We start from the raw sequence: 15,559 nt of genomic DNA, 5'->3' as shown, positions 1-15,559 counted from the left end.
AATCCCAGCACGTGAGACGTTGGCCCAGGCACGTGATGGGGATAACTTTCACACATCAATCATGAGAATAATCAGGGCAAGTGTCAGAGGATCCCCAGAACATTTCTCGGCCAATCCTGCGCTGACACGTGTAAAGCATCCACTGCAGCCAGGTGTCCTCCGCTCTCAGAACCGATGGCTATGATCTAAAGGTACTAACCCCAAAACCCTACCCCTGGCCTATAAATAGCCCAAGGAGGTGAGATTTTGGGGTTAATCATTCTTTCACACTCATATACACACACAACCACCTTACATTCATATCTATCTTCATCTTCCTCAAAAGCTAGTTCTTACTCTCACGCCGGAGGCGCCGCGGGACTCCAACCCCCCTTCCGGTGTTGTTTTGTAGGAACCCAACCACAGCTACACCTCTACAGCGGCGAAGGATCCAGGACGCCGTCGAAGGAGCAGCCCCGCCACCAGGAGTTATCAAAAGGTGTCCGAAGCACATGTGTGAGGTGCGAGGCGAGAGAGAGAGAGATTAACAATCTTTCACGCTTAACCCCCCCCAGAAGAAAGCTCCTCTTCGCAAAGGGGTACAACAAAGTAATCACTCAATTGTACACCATATACTTGGTGGTGGCACTAAACTTCTGATACCCCTTGATGACTTTGTTCACAGCATCAAGGAAATCCTTTTCTGTTACAGTTTTCCTTCTAGCTCGAATAGCATACATACCAGCCGCTGTGCATACACTTCTTATATCCGCTCCTGAACAAAAACGTGTATTATTCACATGATAAATTATATGTGAAAAAAGAAGAAGAATATATTCCTACCTTCTACAAGCAGACTCGATAACAGTCATTCATTCAATATAAACAATGCAAGCCAACCCTTTCATACTTGTGTTTTAACTCTTAGTTTCTCTTTGGGTAAAATGTCAGGTTTATCTTAGAAAGGCTCCCTCTCTTGCGGAATTTTTTTCGGGTATACATATACAAGCTTGTTCTTGGACAATGACTTTGTTTTTGCATCTCTAGAATGTGCTATATTTAGACATGCCACTAAATGCCATGTGCATCTTTAGAGGGGTCCATCGTTTGTAATTTTATTCAATATATAGAAGCTTGGTCACAATGTCTGTATTGTATCTTATAGTTTACAAACGTGTAATCATAGATAGATCTAATTTTGAAAAGCCTGCTAATACAAAAAAAAACCCACTACTTTTTGCTTAATTTATGTAATACATCAGTTCTTTGCAAATTAGTCAAATATCCAGAACAAATTAAAACATAGTAAGGAAAAGCATATAGGACGAAGTCATACCTGTCAAATTTGGACAAAGACGAGCTAAGAATTCAAATCGGATGTCCCTTTCGCAGTTCATAGTACGTGTATGGATCTTAAACATTTGCGTCCTACTTTCTAGATCAGGTAGGCCAAACTCAACTTTACGATCTAACCTCCCAGGACGAAGCAACGCTGGATCAAGTGTGTCAGGCCTGGAACAAACAAATCATTAGACAGTTGGCAAGTTACAATTACAGATAAACCAGTTCAGAAGTCCAGAAAAATAGGTAATCGACATCCTAACTACACATTACAATGGCAAAGACCTAAATCATTACGCTGAGATAAACTGTTTTTATTTTTCTTAATCTATTTCTTTGATTATTTTTACATTTGATTCATTCTACTAATTATTCTATTTGTGTCTATATTCTATATTTTATACATTCTACTTCTATTCAATTCCTTTTTATTTATCAATCTTTACAGCCTGAAAACTCAAGCAGTAACCTAAAATTAACTAGCCCCTGTACATTTTAATTTATCGTGAGAGTGACTAAAAGTGAAAATCCAAACACAACGGATGTTAATGTAATGAGTTTGATGTGGAAGACATTAGTGACAAATTTTGTCTCTTATTGTTTTGGCAATTTTATTTTTTTTAGCTCTAGTAAAGACCAACCCAGTGGAAAAAAATGCTTGGGTTCCAACCTTGCGAGTACAATTCATCGGCTATATACAAGAGATGCGATCTTAACCTGTTTGTCATCATCAGAACTTTAATATTTCCTCGAGCGTCAAATCCATCAAGCTGATTTATGATCTCAAGCGCGCTTAACCTTATTATCTCCGCCCACACCATCGTCAAAACGTGCACCTCCAATTGCATCTATCTCATCAAAAAACACTATGCAAGCCTTCTTTGATCGTGCCATCTGCCAAAAAGAAAATGTGTTAGTTGTATTTTAAATAACATGTACGAGAGATTTTGGACACTAAACATCTTGACATCTTGTAACCTGAAACAACTCGCGAATTATGCGAGCACCCTCACCAACATACTTCTGAACAAGCTTGTAAGTCATATGTCATAGGCCTATTTGTATATTCGAGGATTCAACTCAACTCAAATAAGAATGTAATAAGTAAATAGTGGATCGACCGTCAGAGAGATCTCGCAAAGTAATATCTGTCAAAGGATTCAGAAACAAGGTTCATCTACAGACTTGAGGAGTTAATTCACTGGAAGAAGTTCAAGAAGTTGATCATGCCTCAGTGATATAAATCAAGATCGTGGATTTAATCAAGTGACAGAGATCTCGTCAGGGTATCAATTAATTACAAGGATTTAATCTGAAGAAAATCAAAGTGTCAAAGTCAAGACATGAAGAAACGTCACGGAAGTTAGTCACTCATGAACCAGACAGTACATCGAGTGTCAACGTTGAAGTGGTGGAATTGATTCATAATTGACTGTGATTATCAGAAGATTTTCAGAAGAATGGTTGCTGCTTAAGATTAGTTTTAATTCTCTATTAATTAATTAAGTCATATAATTTAATTAAGAAAATAAATTATATCTGCAAAGATTAATTTATTGATTAATTGAATTAATTGATTAATTAATTCTGAATTAATATTAATGATTTTCAGAATTTTAATTGGATTAAAATCTGCATTAAATCAGCAAGACAATTGAAAATGAACTAGCATGACAATCAGGATTGTCATACCGATTGTCATGCTAGGTCATTTTCAATAGTCTCACCGAAAGTTACACTAGGAGAAGGATTGTCTTGCTAGTTCATTCTGATTGTCATGCTAGTTCATTCAGATTGTCTTGCTAGTTCAATCCATTGTCCTACCGAAAGTCTTGCCAGCTATAGGATTGTCATGCCAATTCAATTTTATTCGGTTGTTGATTAAAAAGAAGCAGAGAAGCAGCAACTCAAAAAATTCAGAACACAGAAGTCAAGAACAAAGCAGAAAAGAAAAACAAGAAGAAATATTTCATCTTTTCATCTGCATACTTCAAGATTAAATTTCTAGATTGTAAAGTTAAATCCAATCCACTAGAAATCTTTATCTTGCTCTTGTGTAACAATCTAGCGGATCAAAATCCCTAGAACTTAATCTCAAATCGCGTTTAGCATTTGATTCTAATTATTGCAAAAATAGAAAAAGTTCATGTCAAATTTATTCTAAATTTGTGATAATTAATTTGAGATTAATTCCTTGTAATCGATACAGTTGTTGTACACCCTTCAAGTTTAATAATATTCTTATTTAACTTGAATTTTGTTTCACATTTTTTATTCCACATTTAATTTGATTATTTGGTACTGTTTGTATTCAACCCCCCTTCTACAAACACATTGGGACCTAACAATTGGTATCAGAGCCTTCTGATTAACGAACAAATCAAGATCCTAGACTTTTGTGATTTTTCAACTCCTTGAATTTTTATTTATTCAAAAATTCATAATGACTTCACATAAAGTTGGAACCGTTAAAATTCCACAATTTGATAAAGAGAATTATATCATGTGGAAGAAGAAGATGCTATTATTTTTACAAGTTGCAAATCCCAAATATTCAAACTTGTTAAAGAAGGGTATAAAAACTCCGATGGTTATTGAACCGGAGGTAATAATAGATGGTGTGGTGACTACTGAAGCTAGAACCTATCCAAAAGAGCCTGAAGATTTTTCTCCTGCTGAGAAGGAAGAAGCCTCCTTGGATGCCAGCCTTCAATTAATATTAATTGATTCCCTTGATCCCTTGATGAACAGACATGTGATGAACTGTAAAAATTCCAAACACATGTGGGAAACTATTGAGGTGATTAATGAAGGCACAGAGGAAGTTAGGGAGAACAAGTTGGAAATCCTAACCTCTGAATATGAACATTTCAAATCAAATCCAGGAGAAGGAATTACTGAAGTGTTTGAGAGGTACAATGCGTTGATCAACAACCTGAACATCAATGGAAAGTATTATTCAATCAGGGAGGTCAACAAAAAGTTCCTTTTAACACTGCCAGCTCATCTTGAACATAGAATCACTGCCATTAGAGAAGCTAGAGATCTGAGTGAGATTTCTTTGGACAGGCTCTATGGAGTGTTAAAAACCTATGAGTTGGAGCAGATTCAACAGAAGGAAGTCTACGGGAAGGATAGAATGGTCAGCACATCTACTGCACTTGTAGCTGAAGGTCAACAACAACAACAATCTCAACAGTTAGAAAGAATGGTACAGTTTTCCAAGGGTGAGGAAAATGAGTTAGTAGCAGAATATGATCCTCCTACTACAAATCAATCAAGTGATGATTTTTATTCCTTGGAAGAGCTGGAGAAATTGGAAGATGAATCAATGGCCCAAATTGTCAAGAGATTCTCCCATGTCAGATTCAGGAGGAATCCCAAGCTTAAGTACAAGTCCAACTACAACAAATTTCAGAAAGGTGGATCTTTATCCTCTAACACCAGCAGTGGTGGGTACAAAACAGGGATGGTTGATCGAAACACCATTAGATGCTATAACTGCAATGAGTTGGGACACTTTGACACAGAATGTAGGAAGCCAAAGCAAGTAAGAAAGAACTCTGAAAGGGCTTATCTGGCAAAGGGAAGAAGCTGGGATGATACTGACAGTGAAGATGAAGATGAAGGAAATCTTGCTCTTATGGCTATTGATGGAAAAGCTTCATCGTCAAGAATAGAGGTAAAACTTTCTGATGCTGAAATGGTTTATCATCTAAGAGGTAACTTAGATTGTGCACGTCGTGATAATGAACTGTTAAGTTTACAGATCACAGACCTTGAGAAAGAGGTCAATGAATTAAGACTTGTGCACATTAATCAAGACAAATTAAAAGAACAGGTATCTTTTCTAGAGAATAGAGTTGACTGTTATAGAAAACTCGAAACTATTCTCAAAGACAAGATCACCGGTCTTGAGACTAAGGTTAGAGCCTACTTCAATTCTTGTTCGAAGGCTAAAGAGTTCTACAGTAAGCAAGCTGTTAATCAAACATCTGGAATAAGTTATGATTACAATGCTGCTATTGGAGAATTAGGCATAAACTCCCCTCCTCATGTCTGTGCTAAAGGGAGGGAAGTACCACATGTGCTTAAGGGTGTTGATGAACCCCTCTATAAAGCATCAATTGCTGAACCATTTGATGCGACCTCTTCTGTTATTCATGAAGAAATACGTGCTGAAGATCATGCTAATGAGAAGATTGTTTCCAAGTCAAGTGAGTCGAAAGTTCCAGTCAAAGTTATGAAAGCAACTGAGACTAACTCAGACACACATGAGTTGGATAACAATAATTCCATGTCTACCATGCATAAATTACCTGCTGTTAATCACTCTCATAAAGCATGTAGTGTTGCTAATTGTATGTCTTGTGCTTTTAATATGATGTATGCTTATTTTAATGGTAAGCATATGTCTAATGATAAGAGTACTACTCGTCAGCATGTGAATAACAAGAAGCATGATAGGTCTAAGACTGCTAGTCCTTCTAAGGCTAGAAAGGAGACATTTGTGCCTAAGCTTAAACAGAAATTTGTTAAGGCTGTTTACAAGGTCAAATGTTCAGTCATTGAGGATGTTGAGATCGTTAAAATTAAAAATGTTGTTTTTCCTGACAAAGGATAATTCTACAAGTATGCCGGGCCCAACCAAGTTTGGGTTCCGAAGAAGGTCTAATCCATTTGAAGTGCAGGGCATTAAACAGGTGTAACCGGTAGTGTGGATTCTTGACAGTGGATCATCAAGACATATGACCGGAGATAGAGCCCTGCTATCAAATGAGGATTGAGAAAGCTGGCCCCTGGTTACCTTTGGAGATAACAACAAAGGTTTATCTGAGGGATATGGCTGTTTGCAAGCTGGGAATGTTATCATTGTAATTTTGTATATTGTGCTAGGTTATTATCAGGATGCAGTATCCAACATATAGCACCAGTGACGAGACTTGGGAATATTACGACATATCAAGCACCTGCTTCACATTACACTTGGAATTGTACTCTAGTAAGATGTGTACAGGTGTACTCCTGGTTGGTGAGTTAAAAGAGGAAGTCAGTGCACCACAGTTCATGGACTTTGCAGCTGCAGATCTATTGGACTATGCAATTTCTTCTTCACAATCTCACTTCAGGTTGGTATGAACTAGTATACTGCTCAAGCAATCGTCAAGGACATGGTATGGCACTCTAACAGAAGTTATAATTTTATATGAATAAGTAGAGTCGTCATATTAATAACTATCTTATCACTAAGCACAATCATATTATTTTATATGTGCAGTGATATATTGTTTATGCAACATAACAATTAGTATCTAAAGTACTTGACAAGTATCGGTCAATGATATGTTGTTAACATTATGTTGCAGATATTTGTAAGCTTTTGACATGAATGAGAATTACTTAGACTTTACCCTAAGTGATCAATGTTTTATCAAAAACTCATTCATTTTGAAAAACAAAAATTAAACTTCTTTCTACATTAGTGATTTCTTATTTCATGTAAAATCTTTTGAAATCACTATTGTAAATCATTTTCTCTCTATTACCATATGTTCTATGATACAGGTTCAGTCTCCTATGACTTTCTTTCATTGACAGTCATGAGGTTGAAAACCCACAACATCTATCCCAGACTGTAAAGACAAACACAAAAACAGAACCAACCAACACTCTTTTACCACTAAAAGTAGTATGAATGAGCGTGAGGGAGATAGTGCCTAGTGCACCACATAAGGAAGGTTCTGTAGTCAACCCAGTAGCTCTGTCTCCTACATAGATGAGTAGTATTTAAACCGAGATAACTGCTAACCCCCATACATCTTCTCAAAAAGATGTAATGGTTGAAAAGGCACAAAAACAGTTACTAGATTCATTCTCTCAACAGGGTGCGTCTATTGAAATTTGCCTGTCGGCCAAGGTATCCGATATAGTGTCACCACCTCAAATATAAACAATTCTTAATGCACAAGGAAAGGTTACACACACAAAGGATGAGTTGATGGAAACAAGAGTTTCGACCATTTTAAGGTCAGATTCGATTGTTCAAGGTTCGTTAGTGGACCAATTGCCTTTACAGGTGTTAGGAGAGGATACTGATCCAAAAGCCATATGTCAGTGATCAGTGTCTACCTCCCCAGGCTTAAATCCCCTGGATGCATCTGCGGATAGTGGATCTGACATAGGTGTAGATCGGCAACTTGTTGACAATGATTCAGATATTACCTGATAAGTCACAAAGAAGTGTCTTCACATACATTAGAAGGGAACTTTGATCTTTATGCTAAAATCGTTGGATCATTGTTTACCTTCCCAGAATTCAAATCTGGAACCCTAAAAGGGAAACTAGCAACTTGTAGATTATGACTCAGATTTATCTGACAAGTTTAACAAGGATGGGGATTTGTGAACTCCCATTGCACCACCTGTGACCTCCTTAAGGATGGCTAAGGTGATTTTCCTTGCAGGTACAGCTGGAATATGGAGCTATGAGAGGAGTGATACACTTGTGAGAAAGAGTGTAAACACGAGTGGAGAGAAGAGTGAAACTCATGTGAGGTACACTAAACAGAATCACACACTCACAGTGAGGAAGAAAGAGAAACTACTTGTTATTTCTTTTCCAACCAAGTGAATATGAGAACTCCTTCAGACGACGGCATACATTCCTTCTTTAAGGGGGAGATAAAAGCTTAAGTAATAGTTTGGAGGATTCCTCAACTAAGGGGGAGAAATAGCAGGGAGGAAGAAAAAGATCCTATATGTACACTACACCACACCATTGTTGTTTTTAACTACGGATCCTATTGTACGGGAGAGGTGGTAAACACAAGGTGATTTTCTAGTAAGGGAAGAAGCTGTTTTCAAAAGGGGAGTACCATTGGCTTTTATCTGCGGATCCTATTGTACGGGAGAGGTGGTAAACGAAGGTGATCTTCTTTAATCAGTTGATTCTCATAGGGGGAGAAGCAAGAGAGATATGGGCTTCTCAACAGGAAATGTGGTTGTACAAATGAAGATGGAACTACTTGAAGATATGTTCAGTCTAGAGGAACATCTACTTGGAATCTGGAAAATGTTAAATCTCATCCAGAACTTTTCTGCTATTTACTTTGCATGTATGTTTATATCTTTTTCTTATTTGTTAGTTGAGTTATCCTCTAGGTATTTGTGTGTTATTGTCTAACAAACAAATAGGGGAGATTGTAAGTCATATGTCATAGGCCTATTTGTATATTCGAGGATTCAACTCAACTCAAATAAGAATGTAATAAGTAAATAGTGGATCGACCGTCAGAGAGATCTCGCAAAGTAATATCTGTCAAAGGATTCAGAAACAAGGTTCATCTACAGACTTGAGGAGTTAATTCACTGGAAGAAGTTCAAGAAGTTGATCATGCCTCAGTGATATAAATCAAGATCGTGGATTTAATCAAGTGACAGAGATCTCGTCAGGGTATCAATTAAATACAAGGATTTAATCTGAAGAAAATCAAAGTGTCAAAGTCAAGACATGAAGAAACGTCACGGAAGTTAGTCACTCATGAACCAGACAGTACATCGAGTGTCAACGTTGAAGTGGTGGAATTGATTCATAATTGACTGTGATTATCAGAAGATTTTCAGAAGAATGGTTGCTGCTTAAGATTAGTTTTAATTCTCTATTAATTAATTAAGTCATATAATTTAATTAAGAAAATAAATTATATCTGCAAAGATTAATTTATTGATTAATTGAATTTATTTATTAATTAATTCTGAATTAATATTAATGATTTTCAGAATTTTAATTGGATTAAAATCTGCATTAAATCAGCAAGACAATTGAAAATGAACTAGCATGACAATCAGGATTGTCATACCGATTGTCATGCTAGGTCATTTTCAATAGTCTCACCGAAAGTTACACTAGGAGAAGGATTGTCTTGCTAGTTCATTCTGATTGTCATGCTAGTTCATTCAGATTGTCTTGCTAGTTCAATCCATTGTCCTACCGAAAGTCTTGCCAGCTATAGGATTGTCATGCCAATTCAATTTTATTCGGTTGTTGATTAAAAAGAAGCAGAGAAGCAGCAACTCAAAAAATTCAGAACACAGAAGTCAAGAACAAAGCAGAAAAGAAAAACAAGAAGAAATATTTCATCTTTTCATCTGCATACTTCAAGATTAAATTTCTAGATTGTAAAGTTAAATCCAATCCACTAGAAATCTTTATCTTGCTCTTGTGTAACAATCTAGCGGATCAAAATCCCTAGAACTTAATCTCAAATCGCGTTTAGCATTTGATTCTAATTATTGCAAAAATAGAAAAAGTTCATGTCGAATTTATTCTAAATTTGTGATAATTAATTTGAGATTAATTCCTTGTAATCGATACAGTTGTTGTAACACCCTTCAAGTTTAATAATATTCTTATTTAACTTGAATTTTGTTTCACATTTTTTATTCCGCATTTAATTCGATTATTTGGTACTGTTTGTATTCAACCCCCCTTCTACAAACACATTGGGACCTAACAAAGCTCACTTCCAATCAAACGAATAAAGCACGCATCAGTTCTATTAGCTACAGCCCTAGCTAGAATTGTTTTACCCGTTCCAGGAGGACCATAACAGAGAACTCCCCTTGGAGGGTCAATTCCAAGCTTAACAAACTTCTCAGGGTGAAGCATAGGTAACTCAACAACCTAAAATTGAATAGGTAATACCAATAAATAACTCAACAACCTGCGTATTTCTATGGCTCAATTTTTCGGCCGGTAATAAGTGTCACTTTTCCCACATGAAACCACTTGATAAACCGATCCGAATCACAAACCGAGTCATAGATAAAAAAAAGCCCCAGTATCCAAAATCACAATTAAAACTGTTGAAATCCAAATACAAAAAGTTAATCAAGTCTCAGGTAACTACGAACAAATTAGTGTTGTATCAGTCAACAGACAATAGACACTGATCAATAAAGATAATAATATTCACAGCGAAGCTGGAATAGGGTTTTTCCTCCAGCCTTCATATTATTGACATTTTCAATCCACGAAGCTTTCTCCTGAGAAAATAATTAAATAAGGGAAATTTGAGATGATAACAAACTTGCAGCATATCTAATATTTAATTTGAACAAAAAAACTTACAGATTCAGTCATGTTAATCCATTCATTAAATCCAGATTTTTCGGCATCATCTGGAATCTTTGATGAAAAAAAGAGAGAGAAAGTAGAGATGTTACCAATCCAGTGGTATAAAAAAGTTGGATAGAAAGTAGAGATGTTACCAATCCAGTGGTTGAGCATGGATGATTGTTAGTAAAGAGAGTGATGTGGCAGATTATCAACAGCTGTCAAATACAAAGTAGTGGCAATAGGTGTTGGTTAGTAAAAATGTAGTAGATAGTCAAGTCTATAAATAGAGCTTCTCAGCTCATTTTGTAACAACTTTTTTTAGATCTGAAATATACAAACATTCTCTCTTCTTCTTCATTATTAAAACATGTAAGCATATATTCTGAGATGGTATCAGAGCTTCATCTCGATCTTCTAGGGTTCACATACTCCTCTTCTCATGCCTTGTCGATCTTATTCCGCTGTTGCTAGTTCACATCTTGTTCATACTGATTTTACATCTGCAAATTCATCAACTACCATGGCGTCATCATCGTCACACACTACAACTTCGTCATCTACGACTATTGATGTTAATCATCCTTTCTTTCTTCAAAACGGAGACAATCCAGGTAATGCGATTGTTTCTCAACTACTTACCGAACATAACTACACTCAATAGAGTCGTGCTGCTACTCTTGCTTTATCTGCCAAACTAAAGTTAGGTCTAATTGATGGTTCAATTTTAATACCTGATAAGTCTTCTGCTATGTATGCTTTGTGGAAACGTTGTAATGATATGGTTGTGTCTTGGTTGTTGAATTCAATTATGCCTGACATTCGTAGTAGTGTTGTGTACTTGACTACGGCGAAGGCTATTTGGGATGATTTGGCTATTAGATTTGCACAGAGCAATTTACCTAGGGTTTTTTAATTGAAAAAGGAGTTAATGTCTTTGTCTCAAGGATCTATGTCAAAAACTGCTTATTTTACTAAGTTTCATACTCTGACAAATGAAATGGATGATCTCTCCCCTGTGCCTCAATGTACATGCTTATCTACATCTTGTCAATGTGCTTTTCTCATCAAATTGGAGGAATATGAGCAAGTTCATAAGTTAAGTCAGTTTCTTATGGGACTCGGTGATCATTTCACTGCTGTGCGTGGACAATTATTGATGATGAAACCTCTACCAAGTCTTAGTCAGGCTTATTCACTCTTGTTACAAGAAGAGGTACAACGAGGCTGTCATACTCAAGGTGTTCCAATTGAAAATGTTGCTATGCATGTCAAATACAGTACCAATACTAAGTCTCGTAACAACTCTATGTCTGCTACTCGCAAATCTGCATCTGCAACTGATTCAGTTCTGGTTTGTGATTTTTGTCATCTCAATGGTCACACTCGTGACAAATGTTTCTGTTTACACGGATATCCTGACTAGCACCGCTTGTTTGGGCATCCTAAACCTAAACCTCGATCTTCTTCTACTGCTCACAAGGAATCTAATTCTAAAGATACTACCAATTATGGTAAATAGGTTGCTCAGGTGTCTTTCCAATCTGTTTCCTCTGCATCTTCTTGTGACTCTGGTACTTCTGGTTTCACTGATTCTCAGTGTCAGCAAATAGCTTCAATGATTCAGGCCAGCCTTAAATCTCTTACTCCTTGGCAAAGCCATCATGTGTCTAGCACTCCTCTTGCAGGCACGTCTACTTCTCATTTGCAAGGTAAGGTGTTCTGTTCTGTGTCATCTGTTCATACATTACAGTCTACGACACTTGCACATTCTTTTGATTGGATCTTAGACTCTGGGGCTACTGATCATATTATTTGTCAATTACATCTGCTTCTTAATCCTGTTCCAATGCAAGCTCATTTGTATTTACCAGATGGTACTAGTACACCTATTACACATTGTGGTACACTCCAGTTAACTAATAACATTACATTACAACAAGTGTTGTGTGTTCCTCAGTTCAAGTGTAATCTGATCTCTATTCCAAAGATGACAGCAAATGCTAATTGTATTGTTAGTTTCTCCGATTCTAAATGCCTTATGCAGGACCCTCACTTGAGGATGGAGATAGAGATTGGTAAACTTCATGGAGGCTTATACAAATTGTTGTATACTATTATTATTGCTAGTGCTCCTTCTCAGTCTATGAATGTTCAATCTACTACTACTCACACAACTCAACTATGGCATGCTCGCATGGGTCATCCCTCAACTTTTGTTCTTCAACATTTACCTGGATGTTCTACTGGTGATTTGTCTCAGTTTAGGGACTGTACTGTATGTCATCAGGCAAAGCAAAATAGACTGGTTTTTCCTGTTAGTACATCCTCAAGTAATTCTCTTTTTTCTCTAGTTCATTGTGACCTTTGGGATCCTTACAAAACCTGTACTCATGGCAAATATAGTATGTTTCTAACAATTGTTGAGGATTTCTCTAAGAGTACTTGGGCATTTTTGATTATGGATAAAACTCAAGTATTGTTGTTACTGAAACAATTCATTGCTTATGTTCAAAATCAATTTCATACTACAATTAAAGTGATTCGTTCGGATAACGGTACTGAATTTACTAACAATGAACTTCGTAATCATCTTCTCTCATCGGGTATTGTTCAACAAACATCATGTCCTTATACCCCTCAGCAAAATGGGGTTGCTGAGAGGAAGCATCAGCATCTCCTTAATGTGGCCAGATCTCTTAAGTTACAGGCTCATCTTTCTGATTCATTTTGGGGTGATTGCATTCTTACAGCTGCTCATCTAATTAACATCACTCCTTCTCGGTTATTACAGCTCAAGTCTCCTCATGAGTTGCTCTTTCACATGCCTCCCAAATATGATGATCTACGAGTGTTTGGGTGTCTCTGTTATATGACAAAAGTTTCTCCTCCCAAAGACAAATTTGCTGCTAAATCAGTTTCTTATATTTTTCTCGGGTATCCTTTTGGCCAAAAGGGATATCGTGTGATGGATTTGAATACTTGTAAGACTTATATTACTCGAGATGTCTATTTTGTTGAAGATAAGTTTCCATTTCTTGAGTTACATGTACCAACTGTAACTTCCATTACACCTGCATCAACTTTAATTCATGATAATACTTCTTCTCCTCCTTTAGTTCCAGCTGTTAGTCAGTCTGACCTGGTACCTACACCTACATCTGTTATATCTGTTCCTAGACCTACTCGTACTTTTCGTGTTCCTACTAAATTTGTAGATTACACTAGTCTACCTTCGTTTCTGCACGGGCATTCTCATACTGCAAGTCATTTTACTTATCCTTTACAATCCTACTTGTCTTATCATGTTTTTAACCCATAGTATGCCAAATTTCTGACTGCTACTACTACTGGTCTTGTGCCCTATCTATATTCTCAAGCTGTTAAACAAGAAGTATGTTGTCAAGCTATGAGAGACGAAATCAAACTCTGGAGGATAATGGCACTTGGGAACTTGTTCCTATGCCCGCAAATATAAATATTGTAGACTTTAAATGGCTGTAATTAAGTATAAAGCTACAGGGGAGGTTGAACGTTACAAGGCCCGTCTGGTAGCCAAAGGCTTTACTCAAACTGAGGGTCTTGATTACTTTGAAACTTTCGCATCAGTGGTTAAAATGTCTACTGTTCGCATACTTCTTACTTTTGCTGCTGCTTATAATTGGCCTCTTCATCAAATGGATGTCACCAATGCTTTTCTACACGGTGACCACCTTGAAGATGTTTATATGCGGTTACCACCTGGACTTTCCAGATTTACTGCTAAGGATTATCTTGATGATACCACTACTACTTGGGTTTGCAAACTTCTTAAGTCGTTATATGGTCTTAAGCAATCTCCTCGTATGTGGTATCTTAAATTGGCTAATGCTTTGTCTGCATTTGGTCTTCACCAGTGCCCTGTTGATCATAGTCTCTTTACCATTCATAGAGATGGTAAGTTTGTTGCCATACTCGTTTATGTTGATGATCTAATGATTACTGGATCATCTCCTGAGCTTATTTCTCAAGTTCAATCTTTTCTGCAAACCAAATTCAATATCATAGAGATGGTAAGTTTGTTGCCATACTCGTTTGTTGCACTACTTCTTGGGCTTGGAGATTGCTCGGTCTGACTCTGACATCTATCTTCACCAACGCAAATATTGCCTAGATATTTTGAATGATACTGGCCTTGAGGCAGCTAAACCTTCTGTTATCCCTATTGAACAGAATCACACTCTGCAACAATCTAAGTCATCTCCTCTGTGTCCTAGTAATGTTCGAGTATTTCGTCGGATGGTCGGTCGTCTCATTTATTTAACGATTACTCGACCTGATCTCAGCTATGCTGTTCACATTTTGGCTCAATTTATAGCTAATCCTCTACAAGATCACTTGGATGCTGCGTATCGAGTTGTTCGTTATTTGAAACAATCTCCAGGTCAGGGCTTATTCTTTCCTGCTTCTAATGACTTGGTACCCCGGGCTTATTGCGATGCTGACTGGGGTGGCAACTTAAACACTCGATGCTCATTAACTGGCTATTGTATTATGCTTGGATCGTCTTTAGTTTCTTGGAAGTGTAAAAAGCAGATCACAGTTTTTAAATCTTCCAGTGAAGCTGAATATCGTGCTTTGGGAGATACCACCTGTGAATTGTTATGGATTTCATCTGTTCTCAACATATTGGGGAAACCTGTTACTTCTCCTATTGCTCTTCAATGTGACAACAAGTCAGCTCTGTATATAGCCTCGAACCCGGTATTCCATGAACGCACCAAACATATTGAAATAGATTGCCATTTTGTCCGTCAGAAACTGCAACAAGGGTTCATTGCAACGTTTCATATTGGTTCCTCTGAGCAGCCTACAGAGTTTCTCACTAAGGCTCTATCATCTGGACAATTGTCTTATCTATTATCCAAGTTGGGTGTCTCAAATTTCTTTTCTCCTTCCAACTTGAGGGGGGATGTTAGTAAAGAGAGTGATGTGGCAGATTATCAACAGCTGTCAAATACAAAGTAGTGGAAATATGTGTTGGTTAGAAGCACTTTGATAAACAGATTTTATCTTGACTGACTCAATTAAGGTATTAGTATTTGTTCTATTAAAAAATGTAGTAGTTAGTCAAGTCTATAAATA

The 15,559-nt window shown here is 37.0% G+C and overlaps 1 pseudogene; it reads right to left on the bottom strand.

Moving 5' to 3' along the window:
* Window positions 1-596: 596 nt before the first annotated feature.
* Window positions 597-10,960, bottom strand: LOC141690804 (26S proteasome regulatory subunit 7-like; annotated as a pseudogene).
* Between the last annotated feature and the right edge of the window lie 4,599 nt (window positions 10,961-15,559).

Source organism: Apium graveolens, chromosome 10 (genome assembly GCF_009905375.1).
Source record: "Apium graveolens cultivar Ventura chromosome 10, ASM990537v1, whole genome shotgun sequence".
Classification (NCBI taxonomy): domain Eukaryota; kingdom Viridiplantae; phylum Streptophyta; class Magnoliopsida; order Apiales; family Apiaceae; genus Apium; species Apium graveolens.
The sequence above is the reverse complement of the archived record's forward strand: the minus strand, read 5'-3'. Positions and strand labels throughout refer to the sequence as shown.